Below are 27,212 nucleotides of genomic sequence, written 5' to 3'. Positions count from 1 at the left end.
TAAACCATCTGGTCCAGGGCTTTTGTGTGATGGGAGTTTTTTGATTACTGCTACAATTTAATTTGCTGTTATTGGTGTGTTTAGATTTTCTGCTTCTTTTTCATTGAGTTTTGGAAGATTGTATTTTTCTAGAAATGTGTCCATTTCCCCTAGGTTTTCAAATTTCTTGGCATACAGTTCTTCATAGTAATTTCTTACAATCCCTTCTATTTCTGTGGTATCAGTTGTAATCTCTCCTCTTTCATTTCTGATTGTGTTTATTTGTGTCCTGTCTCTTCTTTTCTTGATGAGCCTACTTAAAGACTTGTCTATTTTGTTTATCTTCTCAAAGAACCAACTCCTGGATTCACTGATCCTTAGAATTGTGCTTTAAGTTTCTATGTCATTTAATTCTGCTCTAATCTTGGTTATTTCCTTCCTTCTACTTGCTCTGGGCTGTCTTTGTTGTTGTTCCTGGAGTTCTTGCAGGCATAAGGTTAGGTTGTTTGTTTGAAATGTTTCTATGTTCTTTAGGTAGGCCTGTATTGCTATGAACTTCCCTCTCAGGACTGCCTTCACTGTGTCCCATAAGTTTTGGGTTGTTGTGAGTTCATTTTCATTTGTTTCCAGAAACGTTTTGATTTCTTCCCTAATTTTATTCATTGTTTAACAGCATACCATTCAGTCTCCATGATTTTAGGTGCTTTGGGTTTTTTCCTTTGTGGTTGGTTTCCAATTTCAGTTCCTTGTGGTCAGAGAAAACGCTTGGTATGATTTCAATTTTCTTGAATTTGTTGAGGCTCGTTTTGTGTCCTATCATGTGGTCTACCTTTGAAAATGTTCCATGTGCATTTGAAAAGAATGTGTAATTAGCTTCTTTGGGATGAAGGGCTCTCTCTCTATATATATATCAGTTAAGTCCATTTCATCTAGGGTATTGTTTAATGCCACAATATCTTTGTTGATATTTTGTTTGGAAGATCTGTCCATTTTTGATAGTGGGATGTTAAAATCCTCTACTATAATTGTGTTGCTGTCAATATCTTTCTTGAAGTCCTCTAAGATTTTCTTTATATATTTGGGTGCCCCTATGTTTGGTGCATATATGTTTACGATGTTAATGTCTTCTTGGTGGATTCTTCCCTTGAGTATAATGAAGTGACCTTCTGGGTCTCTCTTTATGGCCCTTTTTTTGAAGTTTATTGTGTCTGATATAAGAATTGCTACCCCCGCTTTTTTCTTGTCCATTTGCTTGGAAAACTTGTTTCCAGCCTTTGACTTTTAGTCTGTGATGGTCTTTTGTCCTGAGGTGGGTCTCTTGTAGGCAGCATATGTGTGGGTCATGCTTTCTTATCCATTGAGCTATTCTGTGTCTTTTGATTGGAGCATTTAATCCATTTACATTTAAGGTTATTATTGATGGGTACTTATTCATTGCCATTTTTGTACCTGTATTCCTTTCTATCTCCCTCTTTTCCTTCCTTTCCTTAAAGCAGTCCTTTTAGTATTTCTTATAGAGCTGGTTTGGTGGAGGCGTGTTCTTTTAGACTTCTTTTGTCTTGGAAGCTCTTTATTTGGCCTTCTATCTTGATTGAGAGCCTTGCTGGGTAAAGTAGCCTTGGTTGTAGGCCTCTGGTTCTCATTACTTGGAATATTTCTTGCCATTCTCTTCCTGCTTGGAGTGTTTCCATTGAGAAGTCAGTAGCTAACCTTATTGGGGCTCCCTTGTATGTTACTTTTTTTTCTCCCTTGCTGCCTTTAAGATTCTCTCTTTGTCTTGGAATTTTGCCATTTTGATGATGATGTATCTTGAAGTGTGCCTCCTTGGGTTCCTCTTGATTGGGACTCTCTGTGATTCCTGGATTTGTGTGACTTTTTCTCTCATCAAATTAGGGAAATTTTCTCTCATTACTTTTTCAAATACGTTTTCTATCCCTTGTTCTTCTTCTTCTCCTTCTGGTATTCCTGTTATTCAGATATTATTATGTTTCATATTGTCTTGCATTTCTCTTAATCCCTCTTCATTCTTTGAGCCTCTTTTCATTTTCTTGCTCTTTCTGTGAGATGCTTTCTACTTTGTCCTCCAACTTGCTAATCCTATCCTCCACCTCATCTATCCTACTTTTGAAACTTTCTACTGTGTTCTTCAATTCGGAAATTGTATTCTTCATTTCCTCTTGTCCCTTGCTGATAGTTTCTATTTCCTTTTTCATGTTGATGTAGTTTGCAGAGAGATCATTGTAGTTCCCATATAGTTTCTGATAGCTCATTGTGAGCTCTTTGAACTTCATAATAACCAGTGCTTTGAATTCACTATCTGACAGTTGATTAGCCTCTATTTCATCTAACATTCTTTCTGAAGTTTCTGCTTTTTCTTTCATTTAGGGATTGTTTCTTTGTCTTCCCCTTGTTTGAGACTCTTCTTATTAGGTTGAAGATGTTTGAGTCTCATCTTCTAAAATTGATCTGTTCTGACTCCCTGGGTTTATGGTGTGAACTTCTGTGGCATGATACCTGTGAAGTTCAGTGGTGCAAACTCCTTCAGGTATCTTGACGTTCTCCATCTCCACCTACTCTCACGCTGGTCCTCACACTGGTCCCCACACTGGTCGCCTACCACTGCTGAGTGTCCCAGCTCCTGTAGCCGACTCCTCCAGCACCCAGTCCCATTGCTATGGCAGCGGCATGGGGGCTGAGAGTGTCCTAGCTCCCGTAGTTGACTCCTCTGGTGCCCAGGTCTGTCACAGGGGCTTGGAGTGTCCGGCTCCATAGCTGACTCCCCAGCGCCCAGGCCCATCTCTATGGCAGCAGCAAAGGGGCCTCCAGTGTCCCAGCTCCTGTAGCTGACTCCTCTGGCACCCAGGCCCGTAGCTCTGGCAGCAGCACAGGGGCCGAGAATGTCCTGGCTCCCATACCTGACTCTTCTGGTGTCCAGGCCCGTCACAGGGGCTTGGAGTGTCCGGCTCCCGTACCTGACTCTGCCGCTGTCTGGTGTTTCAGCGTCAGTCACAATCTCTGGCCTTTTAATTTCATAAATGCTGGGTAACTGATGGTTTATTGTGCTGTTTCTCTATAGATCTGCCTGGATTTTCACCCATGAGTACAGGAGCTAGAATCCGCTCCATACTATTCCATTGCCATCTTCCCAAGAATAGTCTATCTTTCTTAAATTATGTTTTACCAACCCATGATGCTCCTGAGATACAAGTAGGATCAACATGTTTTAGCTGTCTGGTATTAGATAGCTAAACCCTGCTATCTACAAGAGAGGGGTCTAACAAGCAAAGCTCTCCCCATCCCAAAATGCTAACTCAATCAAAGTGCCCTCAACACCCAGGACCCTACCTCATATCCTACATTCCCTGGCTCAGTGGAGCCTTAGTATGTCCCTTGGTTTTCCTTAGAACCTTCTCACATCTCTGCTTTGCTCGACAGAACCCAGCCTCCTCCATAACTCAGATGTCAGAGATGGAGGCATCAACTGAATCACAGAATGAGACCCCGCAGGAAGTGGCTTTCCAAACTACAACTTTTAACACGGATGCCAAAAATAGACATTTGGGAACTACTCACCCAGCCAACAGCCACCTCCTCAGTCTGGAAATGTGACTACTATTGGTAAATGTGCTTTCTAACAAATTTTAATGTTTGAATTAACAATCTCCAAAATGGGACTGGAAGTGGAGAGCTGTCCCCAATAAGAAGCCCTCCTATCCCCTTCTCCAGGAGGAATCTGCAATAGCTTGGCCTCCCTGTCCCTCCTTTCCATGAAATATCCTTCTCTACATCCTCTCTCCACAGGCCATTGAGCTACTCATTTGCTCACCATTATTCTTGAAACTTAAATATTATAAGCAATGGAACATGAGTAATGAATACTAATACACTGTTTGCACTGGAATTAGCTCTGCATGTCCTATGACAACAAGGCCAATTGTCAAAGCCAGACTCTCCCTTGTCTGCACTTTGTGGTCTGGACACAGGCCCTTCCAAGGTCACAGACTGTTGGGTAGCAAGCAGGATAGGGGGTCACTCTGAGGACTCACACTTGGGGTTCCCAGATTCCTAAGCAGGGCACCGAGCTACCTTGAAGAGGCTTTAATGCTAGAAAAACAAGAACTGGATCCCATGGTGCACATTGAGGTAACCACCCCAACCTTCCATTCCCTCATATAAAAAATGGGTCAATAACACCCACTTCCCATGATTTCTGGTGGAATTAAATGAGAGGTTGGATGCGAAAGCATCTAAAAGCAAATTTGCACATAGTGGAGATGGTAGGGTGGGAGGGAAACTTCTCTGTACTGGAGTTGTAGGATACCTGAAGTCACTTCTACCTGGTTTCATGAAAGGGCTGAATGTTGGGCAGCATCTTTCCTGGCTCCTCCCATACTCTACAAAGGGCTTACACATCTGAATATCCAGGCACATTGTCTACACAGTTGTCGGGAATTCAGTGCTGAACAAAAGAGTGGTGGTCACTGGCCTAGCCTGGCCTCTAGACCCCAGACTCTAGGAGCTGTTTGGGGTTCAGACTCAACTGGAGGGAGTCATGGCCATGGGTAAGCCTTCCACAATATAGATGGGCACAGCTGGGCTCTCAAAGCAGGACCTCCTGAACCTTGTTAATCTCTTTGGTGCTCAGTGGCATCGCTGCTTTCAACAAACATTCAGAAGACCTTCCTGTGTGCTGGACTCTGTGTTATTCTGTGGCACCCAAGTGGATGTGATAGCCCCATCCAGTCCCTGGCCTCCAGGAGCTCAGTGCCCAGTGAGGGAGACTAATAATCAGCACACAGGCAGTGTGGGCAGTGTTCCAGAGTGAAGAAGTGCAAAAGGATGCAGGGGCACACAAGAGGAGACTCATTAAGGTTGGGGGAGGAAGTAAGAAAGAGCTTCCTGAAAGGGGAATGGATAAGCAGGAGTGAAGCAAGAGAAAGAAAGCAGGTGGAGGCAGCATTCCAAGAAGGGTGAATAGCATGTTCAAAGATCCTGAGACAGAGATGCCAGTTACACTAAGGAATTGGAATCAGTAGATGTGTGCCTGCTAAATGAATACAATCCTTAAAAGAGGTTCAGAAGAGGGATCCTCAGAGACCCTACCTTCAGCCAGCCTCCAGTCAAATAGGGGAGACAGAACCAACATAATGGAGACTGTCTTAAGACAAAAGCAATCATAGCAACCAGTACGTGTTAATGTACTCAGTCCATTGAGTTAAGAACTCAGCAAGTGTGTAAGTCCTTGCTGATGGTTGGGATGTAACCATCAAGAGCTGAAGGAGTTGATCAGGGCAACCCTCCCAGAAGAGGTGAGCCAGCACACTTAAGGGTAACAAAGCTATCTGCCCTCTAGCACCCTGAATGCTGATTCCCCGCCATCTGACTGGAAACCTTGAACACAGTAAGGCTTTATCTGCTTTGCCAGTTGCATATAAATGCAAACACAATGCCATCCCTCTCCACTAGACTAGGCTATATATCAGGGATGTTTAGTCTAAGTTAGGCCAACTTGCTGAGCCAAATAATAAAGGCAACAAAAGCACCTGGCTTCCCATCTTCCTCCTGGCCCCCAGCTCACCCCTGGAAGATGCCATCTGTGCCCCTGGCCTGTCCTGGTGAATAGGATGCTTTCTCTGAAGGTGCAAATGACTTACTAGGGCTCTGAGAGATAGTGAAGGAACTCTTATCATGCAGAACAGCTCCCTCCTCCTCTCACTGCTGGGAGGAGTACCATGCTTATATCTCTCTTACCTGGAAGTCATCTGCCTCGGAGGGTTTTTAATAGGCATAATATCATTTGCCATGGGGCCTCCACCCAGCCCCCTCCCCACCAGGATCCCAGTCATTTCAGCCTAGATACTGGGTCTTAACATGCAGCTCACCTGGGCATGTGGGGGATAGGTGCTGGCTTACTGCCTGCCATAGGTTTGTACAATGTGTCTTCCCATCTCTTCTCCACAAGCCTCAGTCACAACCCCCAGAAAGCAGGACATGCTTCTGTAGCCCATTCCACCCCCTGCCTAGCACAGTTGGGGCTGGCTAATGCCTGGGGAAGGCAGGGGAGCCTCTGAATCAGGGTGCAGCCAGGTGGGAACAGTGGAGCAGGGTACTTGTTCTCCTGTTTTGAGAAGAGTCTCCTTTTCATGTGAGTCAGTCTAATAAGAAGCTTTAAACAAGAATGGTCCAGGGCCAGGGATCCCTTTATCAATCCCAACTCTGCATGTCATGTGACCTTGGGCAAGCTACTGGCCTCTCTAAGTATCAGTTTTTTCATTTATAAAAGATACTTGGACTAAATCTGACCTGACAAATTCATCATGCCCTGTGCCCACCTGTGTCCCAGGTAGCCCATGCTTGGCCCCAGACCTGTCTCAGTTCAGCTGCAGGCACCATTGCCAACCAGCAGAAATGGGCATAGGAGGAACCTTGCTGATACTGCTGACCATTGCCAGTACCCAGTGGCTGGAGTCACTGGGACTCTGCATCCATTCATAGCTCCTGACCCTGCCCCAAGAACCAGAGGTAAAAGGTCATAAAGGGCTCATCCCTGGGGTCCTGGGTCCATCTTCATAGTTCTCACACAGAGACAGCCTTCTCCTGGGTCCTCTGTCCCCATAGCCTCCATACCCCACCCTGTTTACTGTTCTCCCATATAACTAACTTTATGTGGCAGTAAATGAATTTTTGGTTTCATAGTCCCCAGATCATACTAGGTGTCCACAGGAACACCCCTGGGTCCCAGGCCTCTGCTTCCAGAGCCTCCTCCTGATTCACTAGAGTAGCAGGGCCCCCACCCCAATCTATAGTCAGGGCTCCTCAGCCATACACCACCTCTGCTCTCACCAGACATCCCTGTCCAGTTCACCTCAATGGCACCCTCAGCTGGGTTAGAGGAGTAGGTGAAATTCTTAGAGCCAAGGTCCAGTTAACCTGTGTACTAGTTCAGCTTTATTATGGGTAATGCTAACCCCACAGTCCACCAGTGAAATGTGTTTTCAAATCCACACAACTGACATTTTAAATGCACATATCCTTGAGTTCATTTCCAGAGCCAAGCCTCATTGCCAGCCTATGGTTCCAGGACCGAGGCCTCTGCAAACAAGGGGATCACAAATGACACCATTTATTCAACAATATTTACTGATCACCCACTGTTTTCCAGTGCCGTCCTGGTTTCAGGGCTGCAACTCTGAGAAAGAGACACAGGTCCTGTGCCACTGGAGCTCCTGCCTTGTAGGAGACACAGACAATGACCTCTGTTCACATCTCTGAAGCATCCAAGTGTGGGCTGACTGCCTTACCTTGCCTCACTCCCATCCACCCTCATTCTCCTTGAGGTGAGTTGCTTAAATTCCTTCTGTGCTGGGTGCTAGAGGCTGGAGCACAGATAACAACTGGCTCCTTGGGAGGCATTGGCAATTGCATACAAGGGCAATTCAACGATTCAGTTGTCAGACCTTATGCAAATTACTCATGCTCTCAGAGCATCCTTTCTTTCCTGGATCAAATCGAACTAATAACTCCTGTGGTGTAGGCTTGCTGTGAGGATTTGTGACAACATATAAGGATGGACACTTGAGAAAAACCAAGAGCAACAGCATTATTGACCAAGAAATATAGGACAATAATTGGCTCCACTCCAGCTACTGAAGCCCAAGGTGAAGCTATGTCCACCTCTGCTAACTGCCCTCCCCAAAGAAGAGCCAAGTAAAAGAGAGTCCAACAGCAGCAGCTGGATCAGACTCACACTGATGGAAATGTGCTTTCTGAACCGACTTGCCACTACTCTCACATAGTCCAGCTGCTCCTGTACTTCCAAGTTGCACCAGTATCTGGCAGATCTCATGTTCCAGCCTATTTACTTAGGATCCTGGAAGGACTCTTACTTTTTAAGGGAGAGTAAAATAGTGCTATTTTATCTCGAATAAACTGATGAGCTTTTTCCACCTAGTTGCTCACTCTTCACTTTTAGATTTGAGTCATGAACTTTGTAGTCCTCTGACAGTGTCTACAACATCACCTAGCCTCATACAGCTCAAGAAAACAAGTCAGTCCCCATCTTCAGTGCCCTGCCACCAGTGCCCAATCTAGAAGCTGACAGATTCAAAAGATATCTGCACACACATTTTTAAAGATTTTATTTATTTATTTTAGAGAGGGGAAGGGAGAGAGAAAAAGGAGAGAAACATTGATATGCGGTTGCCTCTCACGTACCCCTACTGGGGACCTGGCCTGCAACCCTTTAGTTCACAGGCTAGCACTCAATCCAGAGCTACAAAAGCCAGAGCTGCATGGACATTTTATAAGAGCCCAGTTCTGGGGTGAACCCACCCCATGCCAAATGATGGCTATGCCTGTCATACGACAAGTACTCAAAAAATGTGTACAATCCTTTGCATTTCTGTGGTGTCAGATGTTACTTCTCTTTACTTTCCAATTTATTTGGGTCCTCCTTTCTTGATGAGTCTAGTTAAAGACTTGTTAATCTTTTCATCTTTTAAAAGAACCATCTCTTGGTTTTGTTAATCTTTTGTATTATTTTTTTTGTTTCCATGTCATTTGTTTCTGCTCTAATCTTTATTTCCTTTCTTCTATTTACGAGGGGCTTTGCTGTTTTTTTCTAGTTCTTTTAGGTGTAAATTTACATTATTTATTTGAGATATTTCTTGCTTCTTGAGGTAGGCCTGTATTGCTATGAATTTCCCTCTTAAAACTGCTTTCACTGTGTTCCATAGATTTTGGCTTGTTGCACGTTCATTTTCATGTCTCAAGGTAACTTTTGATTTTTTCCTTGATCTTATTATTGACCCAATTCACTATTTAATAACATGTTATTTGGCTTCCATGTGATTGTGTGTCTTTCAATTTTTTCCCCTTATAATTCATTTCTAGTTTCATACCATTGTGGTCAGAGAAGATGTTTCATATGATTTCAATCTTCCTACATTTGTTGAAACTTGTTTGTGTTCTAACATGTGATCTACTCTAGAAAAATGTTCCAGGTGCACCTGGAGAGAATGTATATACTGCTGTTTTGGAGTGAAATGATCTGTAAAGATCAATTAAATTGTTTTGTTTATATCAATTAAGTGTTTTGTTTAAGGCTGCTGTTTCCTGGTTGATTTCCTCTCTGAAAGATCTATGTATTATGTCAATGGGATGCTAAAATCCCCTCCTATGACTGTATACTGTGGACATCTCCCTTTATATCCATCAAGATTTGCTTCATATATTTAGGTGCTCCTACATGTCCTTCTTTGTCTCTTATTATGGCCTTTGTTTGCAAGTTTATTTTGTCTAAGTATTGCTACCCCAGCTTTTTTTCATTTTCATTTACAAAGAATATCTTTTTATATCTGAAATAGGCCAGGTGTTGAAAGACAAATACCATATGATCTCACCTTTAACAGGAAGCTAAACAACAAAACAAACAAACAAGCAGAAAAAAAAAACAAAGACACTGAAATAGAGAACAAGGGGACAGTGAGAAGGGAGAGGGAGGGAAATTTAAGGGGAAAGAAGGGGAGGGATTTGGAGGAACAAATAGGAAGGACACAGGGACGAGAATTAAGGGGGGTGGAAATGAGAAGGAGGTGGGGAACATGGGCGGGGGGGGTGCTGGGATGGGAGAAATAGACAAAAAACTATACTTGAAAAATAACTAAATAAAAAGATAATAGACATTTACATTCAAATATATTCTAAAAGCACTACATTTTTACTCTCCCCTTCATGTTTTATGTTTTTGATGTTATATCTTTTATAACATATTATGTCTTAACATAACATATACTTATCTTTTTTATATATTTTTATTACATATTTCCCAACTACTTGTTGTATTTTGAATTGAATTTGGCACTTTTGTATTTTGACCTTCAAAGTAAGTTTTATATTTCTGAGTTGGAGGACTCTAATGAACAAAATAAATTAATGATCAAAATAGAACCAGAAGCATGGAAACATAAAACAGACTGACAGCAGCCAGAGGGGAGGGAGGAGAGAGACAATGGTGGAAAGAAGTGAAAAATACTAGTCAAAGAATATGTATAAATGACCCATAGATATGGACAACAGTGTCGAGACAGACTGTGGGAATGAGGGGATTGGGCTGGAAAGAGGAGAAAAAAGGTAACATGGGACAACTGTAATAGGATAGCAATAAAAATAAAAATAAATAAATAAATAAATAAATAAATAAAAAGAATATCTTTTTATATCCATTCACTTTTTATCTATACTTTTTGTTCTGAGATGAGTCTCAGCATATACATGGGTCTCAGCATATACATGGGCTTAAGTTTTCTTATTCATGCAGCTACCCTGTCTTTTAATTGGAAAATTTAGTCCATTTTCATTTAAACTGATTATTGATAGGTACATGTTTGTTGCCTTTTTAAAGGTTTTTTAAATATATTTTATTAATTATGCCATTACAGTTCTATTCCTCCCTTCATTCCCCTCCACCCTGCACACCCCTCCCCCACCAATCCCCCCTTTAGTTTATGACCACGTGTCTCAAGTACTTTAGATTCTATATTTCCCATACTATTCTTGTCCTCCCCCTATCTATTTTCTACCTACCATCTATGCTACTTATTCTCTGTATCTTTTCCCCCCTTCTCCTTCTCCCACTCCCCTGTTGCTAACCCTCCATGTGATCTTCATTTCGATGGTTCTGCTCCTGATCTAGCTGTCCTCTTAGTTTGCTTTTGTTTTAGATGTGGTTCTTAATAACTGTGAGTTTGCTGTCCTTTCACTGTTCCTCTTTTTTATCTTCTTTTTCTTAGGTAAGTCCCTTTAACATTTCATATAATAAGGGCTTGGTGATGATGAACTTCTTGAATTTGATCTTATCTGAGAAGCACTTTATCTGCCCTTCCATTCTAAATGAAAGCTTTGCTGGATAGAGCAATCTTGGTTGTAGGTCTTTGGATTTCATGACTTGGAATACCTCTTTCCAGCCCCTTCTTGCCTGTAAGGTCTCTTTTGAGAAATCAGCTGACAGTCTGATGGGGACTCCTTTGTAGGTGACTGTCCCCTTAGCTCTTGCTGCTTCTAGGATTCTCTCCTTCATTTGAATCTTGGCTAATGTAATTATGATGTGCCTTGGTGTGTTCCTTCTTGGGTCCAAATTCTTTGGGACTCTCTGAGCTTCCTGGGCTTCCTGGAAGTCTATTTCCTTTGCCAGCTTGGGGAAGTTCTTTATTATTTGTTCAAATAAGTGTTCCACTGGTGGCTGTGCCTTTCCCCCTTCTGGTACCCCTATAATTCGGATGTTGGAGCATTTAAAGATGTCCTGAAGGTTCCTAAGACTCTCCTCATTTCTTTGAATTCTTGCTTCTTGACTCTTTTCTGTTTGGCCGTTATTTGCTTTCTTCTGGTCCACTCCATTGATTTGAGTCCCAGTTTCCTTTTCATTGCTATTGGTTTCCTGTGCAATTCTATTCATTTCAATTAGTTTTGCCTTCATATGTTTGTCTAATTTGTGGGTATAATCAACCAGTTCTGTGAGGATCCTGATCACCAGTGTTTTAAACTGTGCATCTGAGAGTTCTGCTATTTCTTCATTGCTTAGATTTATAGGCTCTGGGGCTTTGAGATCTTCTTGAGCCATTTTTGGTCTGTTTGCTTCCGCCCGTTAAGTATGAGAAGTGGCGCCTTGGACTCCCAGGTCGCTGGGTTGTGATGCTGTATGTGGAGGCGGGGTCAGAGCCAGGAAATGGCGGCCCCCTCTGCTGTTTCTCGCAGCTGGGTGAAGATCAGAGCCTTAGGTTGTTCACTGGGGCAGGGCCACTTAGGTCGCTGGATTATGATGCTGTAGTATGTGGAGGCGGGGTCAGAGCAGGGAAATGGCGGCACCCTCCACTGCTGCTTGCTGAGGGGACCTGCAGGGGCTCCCGGTCCAACCGCCTACTCCCTGGCCTGTCCGCCCGTGCACAAATGCGCGATCACAGTCAACATGCAGCACAGCTCCTCCGCTGCTGGCTCTTTTTCAATCGCCCACTCCCTCGCTTGTCTATCCACACTCGAATGCATGACCACAGTCAGCCCGCAGCCCTGCTTCCTTGCTATTTCCCTGAGGTTGCTTGCTGAGTTGCCCACCAGGTCCAACCCTGCGCCTGGATTCCGCACGCCTGAGTCCGTCTGACCGAGTTTTCCTATGCTACCCAGCTCTGCCAGCTGCTGGTTTCACCCCTCTTACCAGTCAGGCTGAAGAATTTGTTGTTATCAGACTTCCGAAAAGTTCAATTTTCTGTGTTCTGGCTGTGTTTTTTATTGCTATTATTTAGTTGTCTCTAAACTTGGTTGTGTGAAGAAACACGGCGTCTCCACCTATGCCTCCATCTTGGTGGAATATTTGTTGCCATTTTATTCTTTATAAGTACATTCCTCTCTTGCTCTATTTATTTTTTCTGCTTCTTAAACACAACTCTTTAACATTATTTTATACCGGTTTGGTTGTAATACATTCTTTTTTGTTTGTTTGTTTTTGTCTGGGAAGATCTTTTTATTTCACCTTCATTTTTAAATGATAGCCTTGCTGGATAAAGTATTGTTGTCTGTAGGTCACTGCTTTACATCACTTTGAATATTTCATGCCAATCCCTTCTGACCTGAAGTGTTTCTGTTGAGAAACCAGTTGACAGCCTTATGGGAGCTCCCTTCTAAGTAACTCTCTCTCTCTTGCTGCTCTTAAAATTTTCTCTTTCTGCCCTGGCTGGTGTGGCTCAGTGGATTGAGTGCTGGTCTGGGAACCAAAGGGTCACCATTTCAATTCCCAGTTGGAGTACATGCCTGGGTTGCTGGCCAGGTCCCCAATGGGGGTGCACAAAAGGCAACCACACACTGATGTTTCTCTCCCTCTCCTTCTCTCTCCCTTCCCCCTCTAAAAATAAAGAAATAAAATCTTTAAAAATTTTTTATCTTTGTCCTTCTTTAATATTTGGCAGTTTAATTATGATGTGTCTTCATGTGGTATTCTTTGAATTTATCTTATTTGGGATTATCTGTGCTTCCTGTACTTATGTGGCTTTTTTTTTTCTTTCTCCAAGTTAGGAAACTTTTCAGTCATTATTTCTTCAAACAGTTTCTTGATCCCTTTCTCTCTTTTCATTCTGGTACCCCTGTGATGCAGATATTGTTATGCTTAATGTTGTCCCACAGATCCCTTAGATTGGCCTCATTTTTTTTTAATTTATTGATTATGCTGTTACAGTTGTTCTATTCCCCCCTTCATTCCCCTCCACCCTACCCCCCATCCCCACCGTTACCCCCCCCTTTAGTTTATGACCATGTGTCTCAAGTCCTTTAGATTCTATATTTCCCATGCTATTCTTGCCCCCCCATCTATTTTCTATCTACTGTCTATGCTACTTATTTTCTGTACCTTCTCCCCTCTTCTCCTCCTCCCACTCCCCTGTTGCTAACCCTCCTTGAGATCTTCATTTCTATGTTTCCACTCCTGATCTAGCTGTCCTTTTAGTTTGCTTTTGTTTTAGGTGTGGTTGTTAATAACTGTGAGTTTGTTGTCCTTTCACTGTTCATGTTTCTTTAACTTCTTTTTCTTAGCTAAGTCCCTTTAACATTTCATATAATAAGGGCTTGGTGATGATGAACTCCTTGAATTTGATCTTATCTGAGAAGCACCTTATCTGTCCTTCCATTCTAAATGAAAGTTTTGCTGGATAGAGCAATCTTGGTTGTAGGTCTTTGGATTTCATGACTCAGAATACCTCTTTCCAGCCCCTTCTTGTAAGGTCTCTTTTGAGAAATCCACTGACAGTCTGATGGGGACTCCTTTGTAGGTGACTGTCCCCTTAGCTCTTGCTACTTCTAGGATTCTCTCCTTCATTTTAATCTTGGCTAATGTAATGATGATGTGCCTTGGTGTGTTCCTTCTTGGGTCCAACTTCTTTGGTACTCTCTGAGCTTCCTGGATTTCCTGGAAGTCTATTTCCTTTGCCAGATTGGGGAAGTTCTCCTTTATTATTTGTTCAAATAAGTTTTCCACTGGTGGCTGTGCCTTTCCCCCTTCTGGTACCCCTATAATTCGGATGTTGGAGCATTTAAAGATGTCCTGAAGGTTCCTAAGACTCTCCTCATTTCTTTGAATTCTTGCTTCTTGACTCTTTTCTGTTTGGCCGTTATTTGCTTTCTTCTGGTCCACTCCATTGATTTGAGTCCCAGTTTCCTTTTCATTGCTATTGGTGTCCTGTGAAATTCCATTCATTTCAATTAGTTTCGCCTTCATATATTTGTCTAATTTGTGGGTATAATCAACCAGTTCTGTGGGGACCCTGATGACCAATGTTTTAAACTGTGCATCTGAGAGTTTTGCTATTTCTTCATTGCTTAGATCTATGGGCTCTGGGGCTTTGAGATCTTCTTGGGACATTTTTGGTCTGTTCTGGCCCTTTAAGTATGAGAAGCGGCGCCTTGGACTCCCAGGTCGCTGGGTTGTGATGCTGTATGTGGGGGCGTGGTCAGAGCGGGGAAATGGTGACACCCTCTGCTGTTTCTCACAGCTGGGTGAGGAGCAGCGCATTAGGTGGTTCACCTGGGCCGGGCCACTCAGAGTCGCTGTGTTATGATGCTGTATGTGGAGGTGGGGTCAGAGCAGGGAAATGGCGGCGCCCTCCACAGCCGCTTGCCGCGGGGACTCCTGGGCCCTGGTCCAAGGACCCACTCCTTCGCCTGTCTGCCCGCGCACAAATGCGCGACCACAGTCAACACGCAGCACAGCTCCTCAACTGTTTCCCCTGGGGTCGCTCACTCCTAGCTCACTAGGTCCAACCCTGCACCTGGATTCCGCGCGTCTGGATTCCGCACCTGAGTCCGGCTGACCGAGACCTCCTGTGCAATCCCGCTTCACCAGCCGCTGGTTTCGCCACTTACCGGTCAGGCTGAAGAATTTGTTGTTAACGCACTTCCGAAAAGTTTAATTTTCCGTGTTCTGGCTGTGTTTTCTGTTGCTAATATTTAGTTGTCTCTAAACTTGGTTGTGTCGGCCTCATTTTTTTTTAATTCCTTTTTTTTTCTTTCTGTTGCTCTACCTGGGTGTTTTCTGTTATCTTGTTCTCTAAGTTGCTGATTCAGTCCTCTCCTTCATCTAATCTGCTGTTGATTCCTTCTAGCATATACTTCATTTCAGATATTGTATTCTACATTTCTCACTGGTTCTGATTTATGATTTCTATGTCCTTTATAATGCTTACCATCTCTTTAAGTTCTCACTGAGCTCATCCACTCTTCTGTTAAAGTCCTTTGAGCATCCTTATAACCATTGTGTTGAACTCTGTATCTGGTAGTTTGGTTATTTCCATTTCATTTAATTCCTCTTGTTGGGATTTCTCTTGTTCTTTCATTTGGGGCATGTTTCTTTGTATCCCAACTTTGTCTGTCTTTTTGTGTTTTTCTCTGTGTATTAGGTGGATCTGCTATGACTCCTGAACTTGTTATGGTGGTGGTATATTACATGTGTTTTGTGGGGCTCAGTTGCACAGTTCCAGATTATCTGAGCTGGCTGCTGCAGAAATTTCTCTTGTGTGGTTTATGTGCAGCCTCCTGCTATAGTCAGGTCTTTAGTGCTGTTTGGTCATTTGTGAGTGGCATTAACCCCCAGGCTGGCTGACTATAAGGATAGACCTTGATCACAGGGTATGAGCTGCCATGCAGGGGTTGCCCCTGAGGTGGAGTTGTTTCCAGCAGGGTCTGTGGCCTGATGAGATTCCCCCCACTTTGGATGTGCTATTTGTATGGCTACTTGGGTTGAGTTGTGGTATGGTGTGTACCCCACTGCTGGTTGTGTTGATTCTGGGTCATCTTGGGCAGGTTTCCTATGCAGGTTGATGTAAGACACTATCTGTAACCAGCCTTGGGCTGTCTATTTGGAGCTACCACACAATTCCTGTTTGTAGCTGCCTCTACTGGGCCTGGGTGTGCAGGGGAGGGACCAACCTGTGTACAAGGGTCAGCTTCCTCCAGCTTTGAGCTGGAGTCCACCTCCACTTGTCAGATCCTCTGCCACCCCTTGAGGTTGCCTAGTCTTCCTCCAGAGCTTTCTGAAAAAAAAAACAAAACAAAACTGTATAGTGGCCCAGGTTGGCTGCACCCCACAGACCCTTCCATAAAGTATGAGCTTGATAGCAGGGCAACTAGGGTCTAGAGGATAGGGCTAGTGGGTCTCCTGCTTGGGGGCAGTTCAGTCAGGCACCCAATGGGGGCAAAGGGGCAGAGACATACTCAGTCTCGGCCAGGGTTTCTAGTCCTAGCTTCTACAGGAGGAATGCACCACAGGTTCAGGTTAGATGCAGCCAGCCAGCTCCACTACAGGAGCAAGATTAGCAGGGCAGAGCCCCCAGGAGTAGGAAGACAGGTTAAATGAGTCTCCCATGAAAATGGGGGAGTGTGCCAACTGAGGTTACAAAGGGAGTGAGAATGCCCCTCTCCATACCAGAGCTGCACAACCCAACACCCACCTGAGTCTCAGACAAGAACTCCCAGGGAGATGTGCTCCAAAGGTCTCAGCTCCAAGCAGCACTCCAATCTTCCTGGGGGACTAAGCTCAACAGGATAGGGCCACCAGGAGTCAGAAGAACAGGCCAAGATAATCATCAGGTTGGGGACAAGGTAGGCACTGGCTGTGCACACAAGTAGGGAAATTCTGTTCCCCAATTCCAAAGCTACACAGCCCAATGACTGTCTAAGTTCCCAACAAGAGCTCCTCTAGAAAAAGAGCACCCCAAAGGTCCCTGTTAGGTGCAGCCAGCAGACTTTTCTGCAAGACTTGAGCTTGGCAGTGGTGTTGCCACTAGTTGGAGGTCCAGGTGAGTGTACACCAGGTGGGTGCTGTAAGAACAGGAGTGCTCTACCCTGGGAAGATGGCATTTAAGGTCAGTGTGGGATAGGGACTCAGCAGAGGGACTTCAGTGGCTGCCCTCAGGGCCACACCACCCATATCTTTTCTTTATGACTACCATATGTCCTGAGTTGCCTTCTCTCTACCAGAGCCCTGGGTGAGAGTCTGAAAGCAAGTTCCTGTGGACTGACCCTTTAAGAGAACACCTGGGTCTCTAGAAGACTCCCTTCTCTTCCAGGCAATCAGTATCCTTGCTGATTTTCACAGTCAGATGACCTGGCTTTGGTGCTCTGAGTGGGGATATGAGCATAAGGTTGAGACCGCATGCTCCTTAGAGAGGACACTTTTGCAGCCAAGATAACCCTCTAGATTCTTAACCACTACACATGGGCATGGGGGCCAGCTCTTTCCACATTTTCATCCTTCCTACCAGTCTCTTTGTGGATTCTTCTGTTAAGCTTGGTCATAATACTTCTATTCAGCTAGCCTTCAGGTGGTTTTTTATGTTATTGCTCTATAATATAATTGTAAATCTGGTTCGGCATCAGGAGGAAGTGAGTGTAGCTTCTACTTACTCTGTAGCCATCTTAGATCCCTGGGGAGTTATCTGTTAAATGGATGTATGAAACTCTCAACACAGCTGTATGGCCAAGGATCAGGCAACAACATGCCCATACCACAAGTCCTAGCCTAGGACATTCCTCTGAATCTCCCAGACCATCATCTTCTGGACATTTGGGGAAAAGAATCTTGAAAGAGACAATCCTGGTTTTCCTTCTTCTTCATATGGTATCTTTATATCCCAAAGGCTAGAATGTAAGGAAAGGTATAAATGCCTTATGGGGTTCCAAGGAGAGATATAAAGCAGGGACCCAGGAGAAGTACATTTGACTTGATGTAAGGTAAAGCTTTCTGGTATTTTGTAGAAGAAAATCCCTAGCATTCCCTGAGTACCTTCCAAATGCCAGGCAATATGCTGAATACTCCCACTTACTCTTTAGTTTACAGCTGCCTGGAGTGGGGTGGTGGCCTGCCTTATAAGTGATTAAGAGCATGGTCCAGGTGGCAAAATTTATATCACTTACTAGTAAGTTACCTTGAGCAAGCTACAGAAATTCTCAGGGCCTCAGTTTACTCATTTGGAAAATGAGGCAACGATAGTCCTTACTTACATTAAAAAAAATTTACAACATAGTAAGTGCTCAATAATATTAGCCTTCAGAAGACGGGGAGAAGGAGTGGGGGTTGGGGGAGGAAGAAGAGGCAGCAGCTGAGGCCAGATTACTAGCCAGTGGAGATTCTGTAGCTGAGAGGAGGGCAGCAGGTGAGATGGTGAATAAATTAATCTCAAGTTCCTTCCAGGAATAAGATTCTATGATTCATTTAACCTCCCACAATTTCAATTTTCCTAGCAATTAAATAGGCATTATCATTGCTGGACAAATAATGCTTTAATATGTATAATATTCTCAACCTTGGAAAGAGCAGGTATACCAAGGATCACTGTCTCCACCATTTGTGCAGGCCACTGATGGCCTCCATAGGGTGTTGAGTATATGGACAGAGCTCTGGGAAGCAGCAGGAATTCTGGATCCTTATCTAAACTCCTAATAAAATAACTCTATTGTTTTCAGATAGTTACTAAAATCCTGAGAGTCTGAAACAATCCCACCTGCCCTACCTGTCAACTTTGTGAAATTCTCAGAGGAGGAGCAAAAACCACGAAGAACATTGTTAAGTCTTTGAATGTGTGATACCCTCCAGGAAGTGGCATTGGCAGCTCCAGTATAAGGAGGGCAGATGGTACTGATGAAGGCTGGGGTGAATGAGGGCCAGTGAGAAGCTATACCACTTCTCCCCAGAAAAGGACACCATAAAGTTTTTCTGGTCCTCCCTAAACTCACTTGAGTCTTCTCTACTTTTCAAAAAGACTTGCTGCCTCCAGAAAGAAAAATGCTGAAACTCCCATTCAGTCACTAACCCTGCTGGGGACATTCTTCTGTCATGATCTTATCATGACAGGGAACACAGCAAAGCTCAATAATAACCATGACTGTAACAGCAATGCTCCATCAGCTTTCTTCCAGAGATGCCCCATCATACTATAGATAACTCAAACTCCAGTTAGACCACCCTCCTGATAACCTGGGCAGTCATGCCAGCCAGCTAGGCTCCAGGGGGGATGGTGATGAGATGGATCTTGGCTCTTCTGGGGAGGGTGGGGGTGGGACTGCTGTAACCTCACCTGAGCTCCACCAATGTTCAATCTTTGGGGCTCATGGTGGGGTTTCGTCAATGCCCCATTTCACTTTCCCCCAGATGGCCTCCATATTGGAAAAGGTTTGCAAAGGATTTAGAGTCCACTGCAGTAGCTCTGTTAGGAGTGGTCTTTAATCAATTCTCCAATATCACCAGTGATCTCTCACTTACAGGTCAAATAAATCAGGCCAAGAAAAAGGAAGCAACAGAGTGTATCAAGGTTCCACTCTCCCTTCCTTGCCTATGAGATGAGGAATTGAAGCAGTGAGATAGCCAGAGGGGAAGTCAAGGAAATTAGAAGAGGATTAGTGCACATTTCATATACATGTGCCTGTGTGCACACATGAAATTTTACCCAAAGAAATTTTTACCAACAGTATTTTAAAAGAGATCCTCTGGGTACGAATTCCAACTCTGCTCCTTACTAGATGTGAAACTTTGGGGTAATTAATTACCTCTGAATTTCAGCTTCTAAATCTGTAAATGGGTCTGATAATAGTACCTCAGTGTTATCGAGGCTGTCCTAAGATAAGGTACCAGCTGAGATTTACAGAGGTAGGTATGTGCTCACCAAGCTCCTCACCCAAAGCCACAGTCACTGAAGAAGACCTGAGATTGGAACCCTGAGCAATCTGATCCAGGAGCAGCCAACAACTGCACCACATAGCCTCTAGGGAAGGATGGGGTGCCCTATTCAGGCCACTCACAAAGGTAGAAAGAAATAAATAGCTGCCCCCCAAATGTGACAGCAGCACTTTATTCCTTGAACTCAGTCTCTCTGCTGGGAACACTTGCCCAATTGCCGGGCTGTAGAGCAAAAACCACTCCAGCTGCCCCAGCACCCCCAGATGTGTCTCCATCCTCCACAGTTCTTAAGCTTTCCTGTTTTATTAAGTGTGCCTTGTAGCCAGTCTCTCATACATCTTAACCTTCTCTGGACTATTGATTTCTCATTGTATCACATCCTCCTCTTTAAATCTGGCCCTTAAACTCCAATTCTAAACATGTGTTTACTCCACAGCCACTGTGCAAGGCCACCACTATGACTCCCCTTTCCCTTCAGTGAACTGGAGACTCTTAAAGGCACAGTTTGTTATTTGCCCATGTTGAGAGGAAACTGAGACAGCAATAAGTAGCCCAGATTTCCTGTGTACCAGCCAGCTCTTTTTGACTGGTTCACATCATATCCCTCCCCACCCAGAGAAGCACCCAAGACTCTCTGCATACCCCAGCTTCCGTGTCAGCCTCTCCATGACCCAAACACCCCAGAATACCCCCAAGAGCAATAACCACCACCATCTGATTTCCTCTGCTTCCTCTGAGCAAATTCTCCCTGAGAAAAGCCTGAGAAGAAGGAAGAGCCATGAGGGCTGACTTCTAGGTGAGGGACAGGGGATCAGACACCTGTCCAAGGCTCCCCACAGTGAATGGCAGGACAGCCTCAAACACAGGATTGAGGGATAAAGTGAGATCAACTGATCAGCTTCTGAATTCATTCCCTGACCCCCACCCCAGCACCCCTGAGGAACAATTGGATATAAAAGCTAGACCTAGTGGGTAGACATAAAACAGGGAAGAGCCTGGTGTGGCTCAGTGGACTGAGTGCTGGCCTGTGAATCAAAGGGTCACTGGTTGGATTCCCAGTCAGGGCACATGCCTGGGTTACAGGCCAGGTCCCCATTAGTGGGCGTGTGAGAGGCAACCACACATGGATGTTTCTCTCCCTCTCTTTCTCCCTCCCTTCCCCTCTCTCTAAAAATAATTAAATAAAATCTTTAAAGAAAAGAGTCATAGCAATCAAAAAAGTGACTGAAGCACCCTGGAACACCCCAATCCTGGAGGCTGAAGTCCCAAACAGCCTTTCTCTCCTCTCCTCACATCCATGTTCTATGAGTTTATATCAGTTACAAACCTTTGTAAAACATGAGTTGAGACCACCTAAAATAAAACAAATATTTACTTAACACCTACTTCCTGCAAGGCACTTGGGATATGACTGACCATAAGTAAAGCAAAGCAGATGTGGAGTTCTGACCCTCCTGGAAGTAAGTTCCATTCTAGGTCCCCTGGAGGTGACAGACACATATGAGTACTTTCAAGAGCAGTGAGTGCTGGGCACAGGGGTCTCAGTGCAATGAGGAGAGGGCAGAGAGGGCTCACAATGGCTGTAGAGGTAAAAAAACAGTCATTAGAAATGCTTAGAAGTAGCCCCCTTTGCATCACCTAGACTGAGGTGCATGCCCTTGCACAAGACTGCTCAGGTGCTGTCCAGAAACTCCACCAGCCACTTTGCCCCATCCCCAAATGCTCCAGTAGCCTCCCTCATAGCATGTCTGGCAAGAGACTCATCAGCATTCCCTCAGAAGTGCTTCTCCTTCTGGCTTCTCTATTTCTGAAAGTGGCATCACATTCTCTCTAATCTCCAGAGCTAGAAATCTCAAAGTTATCTCTGACGCTTCCTGCTTGCTTTCTCATCTGCTGTTCCCAATCTGTCAGCGTGTTCTGCTCTTCTTTGGAAATGTTACTCAGTGCAGTACCCTTCTGCTTTTACCCCCTGCCCCAGGTCCTCAACTTCTCTTGGCACTTCATACCTCTGCCTAAAAATCCTCAATGTCTCCCCAAACCAGATGTGTCAGCTTGAACCTCTTCTCTTTGGCTTTCAAGGTCCTCCTGAATGGAGTTATTTCTGCTGCCCATGGAAGACTGGACCCTTTCTTTCCTTATCTCACCCAGTCCTCAGATATCCCATGCCCCCATTCTGCCTGTGCAGCACCTCCTCACCCATGAAGTCCTTCCTCCTGTCACTGAGTTCCAGCTCTACCTTTGCTGGTGACCAGTGCACATTCGCACATGCCTCGTGTTCTAATTCTGTGGTGTGTCCTTCTGTGCTCTCCACTCAAATCCTAAAGCTGCAGAAGGAAAAGCCCTGTCCCACAAAGGTACTTTTAACTAAGCAATCCCCGCTGGGCATAAGTAAATGACACATTTACATTTACTGGATTCTGTAGCTTAAAAAACCTGTGAAGAATCTTTTTTAAAAAGCCTCTCCTTACCTTTTTCAGACCCATGAATAGAGGAAGAAACTCGGGTTCTGGCGTGCTCCCTGGTCTGTGAAGTAGCACCGGACGTCATACTGCAGGGCCCCCTTCAGACCCTCTTTCCTCATTTGTAAAAAGGTGATGCTCACATCTAACTCATAAGGAAGCTGGGATGATTAAATGAAATAAGCAGAGTGCTCAGACAATACAATATTAAATTGATTCCCTTCTTCCTTTCCGTAATTTACCTTAGCTGGCACTGTGGTACAAGATTTTTTTTTTTTACATTGGATTTGCATGTAAGGCATACCCTATTTTATGTAACCAAATGTTATAATCAATTAACAACTATCCCTTATATTTTCACTATAAGCAGGGGCCAGTTTATGGGATGTGGAAGGACAGCACTTGCTCAGTTAGGAGTCCAGGAGTGAAAAGGCACCAGGCAAAAGCTTTGCTCCTCAAGGGATTTGCCTTGTGGGTGAGGAGACAAATGGGTAGATAATTATCAACAGCAGGCAGAAGCAGGAAGCTAAAACAGTGCCACAAAGAAGCAGTGTGGGGGGAGTAGCCCAGGGGTGCTAAGTGGGCACCTGCTGGGCACCCTTCACACTCACACATCACATTCTCCTCCATTCACATTTTTGCTGAAACAACCCTTTCAAGCGGGTGAGATTATCCCCATTTTACAGGTAAGGCAAGTGAGGTTAAGCAATTTTTTTAAATTTTTATTTATTTACCTTTAGAAGGAAAGGGAAGGAGAGAGGGAGAAAAATGTCAATGTATGGTTGCTTCTCATGCATCCCCTGCTGGGAACTGGCCATCAACCCAGGCATGTGCCCTGATGGGGAATCGAACCGTGGTCTTTTGGTTCGCAGGCAGGTTAAGCAATTTGATCCAAGTCACTCAGGGAGCGACACAGGGATAGAAACCTAGGTTTCCCCAACACTTAGCAAATACTTCCTGCTGAGACCTAAGGATAGACAGGGTTGGGGCCAGGGTGTTCCCAGAGGGAGGAAAGAAAAGAGTCTTGGAGAGGGTGTAAAGTGGTGGGGTGAAGGTGAGCGGAGGGTCTGATCCAGAGGCATAAAGCTGTGGCCAGCTTGTAAATGGCTTTAAACTTCAAGCTCTAAATGGAAATTTTATCCTATATCCCAGGGGGATGCTGAGGGCCCTTGAAATTGGGTCACAGGTCACAAGCACCTTCCTCTGTAGGAAGGCAAATGTAGCCGCAGGCTGCCTAGGGAGGAGATGGTATTACCATAACCCAGGGGTGGACCGCTAAAGTCCTTACTGGTAGAGCGAAGGAAACGTGGGAAAGCTCTTCTTCTCAAAAGAGCTAAGAGGGCTGAAGTGATAAGGATAGGAAAGTAAAGTGGGGGAGGCAAGGAAAGAAGATGCCCAAGGCTCCTAGGGGCCAGGCCTCATGCCTTGAAGAACCTGGAACTCTTATGTAGGAGCAAGTCAAGAGAAATAGCTGGATTGAAGTTGAGGTGGCAGGAGATCCTGGGTGCTGGGGCATCCAGTCTAAGGGCTAAGAGAATGCAGAATCAAGAATTAGCTAGACCCCAGGCCCAGGGCCAACCCTTCAGCCCCATAAGGGGAAGGAAGTGCTGAGCTGACGCTGGAAAGCATGGAAAGGAACTGAAGCACAGGATGGGGAGAGAAAAGCCTGAACAGCTTTAAAAGTAACAAGTAGCAGCAAAAACAGCACTGGTCTAGGAATCCAGAGGCTCTGGTGTAGCTGCAGAGACTTGGACAAGTCCGTTTCTTGGGAATCAGTAACACCTTCTTACTGAGTGGTAGTACTGATCAAATACTGATAAGGCCCTAGTAGAGATCAAATAAAGTAATTTTCCTAAAAATCATTTGGAAAACTGGAACTCAATACACACATAAGGGGTCAGTACTATGTCCTTAAGACACAGCAGAATTAGAAATAATAGATGCTTTGTTTCCACACGTGGTCACCAGCACTACCCACCCTACCAGCCACACAACAGGGGGTTCCTCCATTTCTTCCTTACTACTCCTCTTGTCTTCCCAGCAGTTTCCACCATACCCAAGACAGGCCATCCTGTCTTCTTCTTTCCATTGTGATGGGACTGAGACCAATATCAGGGGCAGCTGAGGCCTGCTCTCCAAGAGCCCCTGCCTCCCAGAAGCTGGGACCTTCTCCCTGGAGTCTCTACTTCTTTCCCATTGCATGAAAGTTCCCTCACCATCCTCAGGGAAAAACAAACTGGAAAGTACACCAAAACGTTGGCCCAGTCTCTGGGAAGAATGCTGGGGAAAATGTCATTCAATGATCAAAATGCCTTTGAAGGAGTGAATAGGGAAAACACAAAAAATAACCAGAATCTCCTCTCAAGCCCCCTCCATTAACCACTGCCTCTTCCCCACTATGCACTCCCCAGAGCTCTGAAGCCAGCTTTGCCTCTGGTCTCAGGTAGCAGGTCCAGAAGACTGGGGGACAGAGCTGGTGAGGCAGGCAGAAATTGGTGACCAAGCCTGAGCTACAACCCCCACAGAAGGCTCACTTCACAAGAAATGAACAAAATATGGAAAATTAAACAAACACAGACACTGTGTGCTTATTAGATTGACTCTCAAAAGGGTCACAACCTTGACGAACACATCCAATCAATGAGGAAAATAATAAACCTGATTAATAATGAGACATGAGCTGCAGCTTCAGCAAACACAACCAGCCTCATGATTCCCAGTGGTGTTCCAAGGGATTCTTTCTGGGGGGCACAGGACACAGCTGACCTCTCCAGGCCCCTTGCTTCCATCCCATGAGCACAGACACTAGGGAAGTAACGTGGAACCAGATTTATCTCTCAAATGACCACTGCCAACCAGGCCACGCTCTATCCCAAACAGATGGCAGTGGTTTGCAGATGCTCCTGGAAGTATCACAGTTGCCCTGGTGACACAAGGAACTTAAGGGAAGGTAGTTCTCTTTGTTCCTAACAGGGATCAGTGCTCTTGGACGATCCTGAGATGCTCATCATTTGGCAAAGAGTTAGTAGCCCAGAGCTTTCCCTCTCTTCCCAGACAACCAAGGCCTTTGGGAGACATGCCCAGAAGAGCCACTGGAGGGAGGCAGGGAGATGGTACCACGTGGCATCACCAGACAACAGCACCAGGAGGAAGATGGCAATATAGAGACGCCAAGAGCTGGGCAGCCAAAGGTCCAGAGGGAGGGAGTGAAGTTCTACACATTCCCTCCTACACACTGCCCAGCAGGCACAGGGCCCTGCCCCTCCTGCCCTACACCAAAGGCACTGGGGGAACCCTCTGGGGGATCCAACTCCTCCCTTCTCACTTTCTTCAGCTCTAGGGAACCAGGGAAAGACACAGGTGCGTTCAGGGCCTTGAAACCTCCGTGCCAGGTGTAGCAAGCTGGCCCTCCACCCCCTGCCAGGTCTGAGCAGCTCACTGCTCTGCCAGTCCTCACAGAAGAACATGTCCATCAGTGCACCTGTCCCTCTCCTCCCCAGCCTCTTCCCCTATCGCTGGCCCACAGGAAGGTCTCTAGAGTTTCTTCCTCACTTCGCACTCAGATAAACTAGGGTGGGCTGGGTGGGAACTCTATCAGTCCAGGGAAAGAAAGTCATTTCTGATAGGGCTCTGGGTCCCCCCCAAGAGACCAGTGTGTAAGCTAGTAATGGCGGGAGGGATGATCAGAGTCTAGTGCTGGGGCAAGGGGCAGTAGAGGTAGATGTCAGTGAGAAAAGGGGGAGCGCGCTTCTGGGAACCCAGGGCTGAGCAGCACAGCAGGAAGCAGGAGATCAGAGAAGCAGAGGGTGATGGAAGAGGTGTGGGGGAGACGCGCGGGTGTGAGAAGTGGCCGTCATCCCTGCAGAGGGCAGAAGCAGGCTGGGAGTTGAACGGGAAGTGGGAGGCCCAGAGTGGGAGCATCTCGAGCCCAGGGAAAGGATGCGGAGGGGCAGACGGTGGTGGGGGCTGGAGAAACTACGGGAGCAGGGCCACAGAGATGAGCCCAGTGGAAAGAGGCAGGGATCGGAGGGCAGGGACAGGCTGGCAGGAGGCGGGAGAATGGGGCCGAACGTCAGGGGCAGAGTGCGGGGTAGTGGCCAAGGGGGTAGGGAGCGACAGAGACTTCAAAGTAGGAGATACGGACGCAAGAGGGAACGCATACAGGAATCCCAACACATTTGGGACGCAAGGGCGCGGGGTGCGGCCGGGGGCTCGCGGCCGGCCCTGTTCTTACCTGGGTGGCTCCGCACTTCTGGCTGGTCTGGGGCCGGACTGCCCAGTCAGCGTCCAGGTGCTGTTTGCTTTTTATTCTTCCGCTGCAGCTGCGGCGGCTCCGGCCTGATTCGCCCGCAGCTGAAGGTAGAGTCTGTGTCGGGCCGCGAGAGCCTGTAGCGGGCAGCGCGGCGGGAGCGCAGCCCAGGCGAGGGGCGCCGCTCTGCGGTCAGCGCGGGAACTGCGGTGGCCGGTGCAAGCTGGCCAATGGGGGAGGGGTGATCCTTTCCGGTCTGGGCCGCTTTCCCACCCGCAGTCACCGCCCACTCCGTGCCTTGCGCTAGAGCAAGAGGAGTGGGCCAGCGGCGGGTCCCAGCGGTTGATGCTGTCCGGCGGGGCTGAACGGAACGACAGGCGCTGGCCTGGGGACGCGGCGCGAGGCAGGGGTACGAGGACCACGCGCAACCGGGGCACCAAGGGACGAGGTGCGAGGTGCGAGCGCTGCAGTATTTCGACCTCAGATGGACCTGGGCGTAGCCAGCACCTGGCACAGTCCTGCCCTGAGGGGCAGGCAGCCCCCTGCTCTTAACCCAAGGAGTTATAGCCCAGACAGCTTCGATATGTAAAGGGCGCCACCTGGTGGGATTTGGGGGAATGGCGCCGAGACTGAGCGTGCCCTGTTAGACTGGTGAAGATAGAGACCCAGGAGGATTCACGGGAAGAAAAAAAGACCAAATTGTTCCAGGAAGCTGAAGAAAAGCGTCTTGCATTTAGTAGTTCCAAAGCACTATTTTATGAATACAGTCATCTTGGGAGGAACTGTAATCTTCATGTTAAAAATAAGGATCCTAAGTCTA

At 45.9% G+C, this 27,212-nt stretch overlaps 1 protein-coding gene across 5 annotated transcripts in view; it reads right to left on the bottom strand.

The window, feature by feature from the left end:
- GRIK4 (glutamate ionotropic receptor kainate type subunit 4) overlaps positions 1–26,476 on the bottom strand; it is a 478,818-nt gene extending 452,342 nt beyond the window's left edge. For all 5 annotated transcript variants that reach the window (XM_053670672.1, XM_053670675.1, XM_053670674.1 and 2 more), the window contains exon 1: positions 26,378–26,476. The gene's annotated coding sequence lies outside the window, so the exon portion shown is untranslated. The remainder of the gene's footprint in view (positions 1–26,377) is intronic.
- Positions 26,477–27,212: the final 736 nt, after the last annotated feature.

Source organism: Artibeus jamaicensis, unplaced genomic scaffold, assembly GCF_021234435.1.
Source record: "Artibeus jamaicensis isolate MK-2021 breed Jamaican fruit bat unplaced genomic scaffold, CSHL_Jam_final contig_601, whole genome shotgun sequence".
Lineage (NCBI taxonomy): Eukaryota > Metazoa > Chordata > Mammalia > Chiroptera > Phyllostomidae > Artibeus > Artibeus jamaicensis.
Note: the sequence above shows the minus strand (reverse complement) of the source record. Positions and strands in the feature narration are given on the sequence as shown.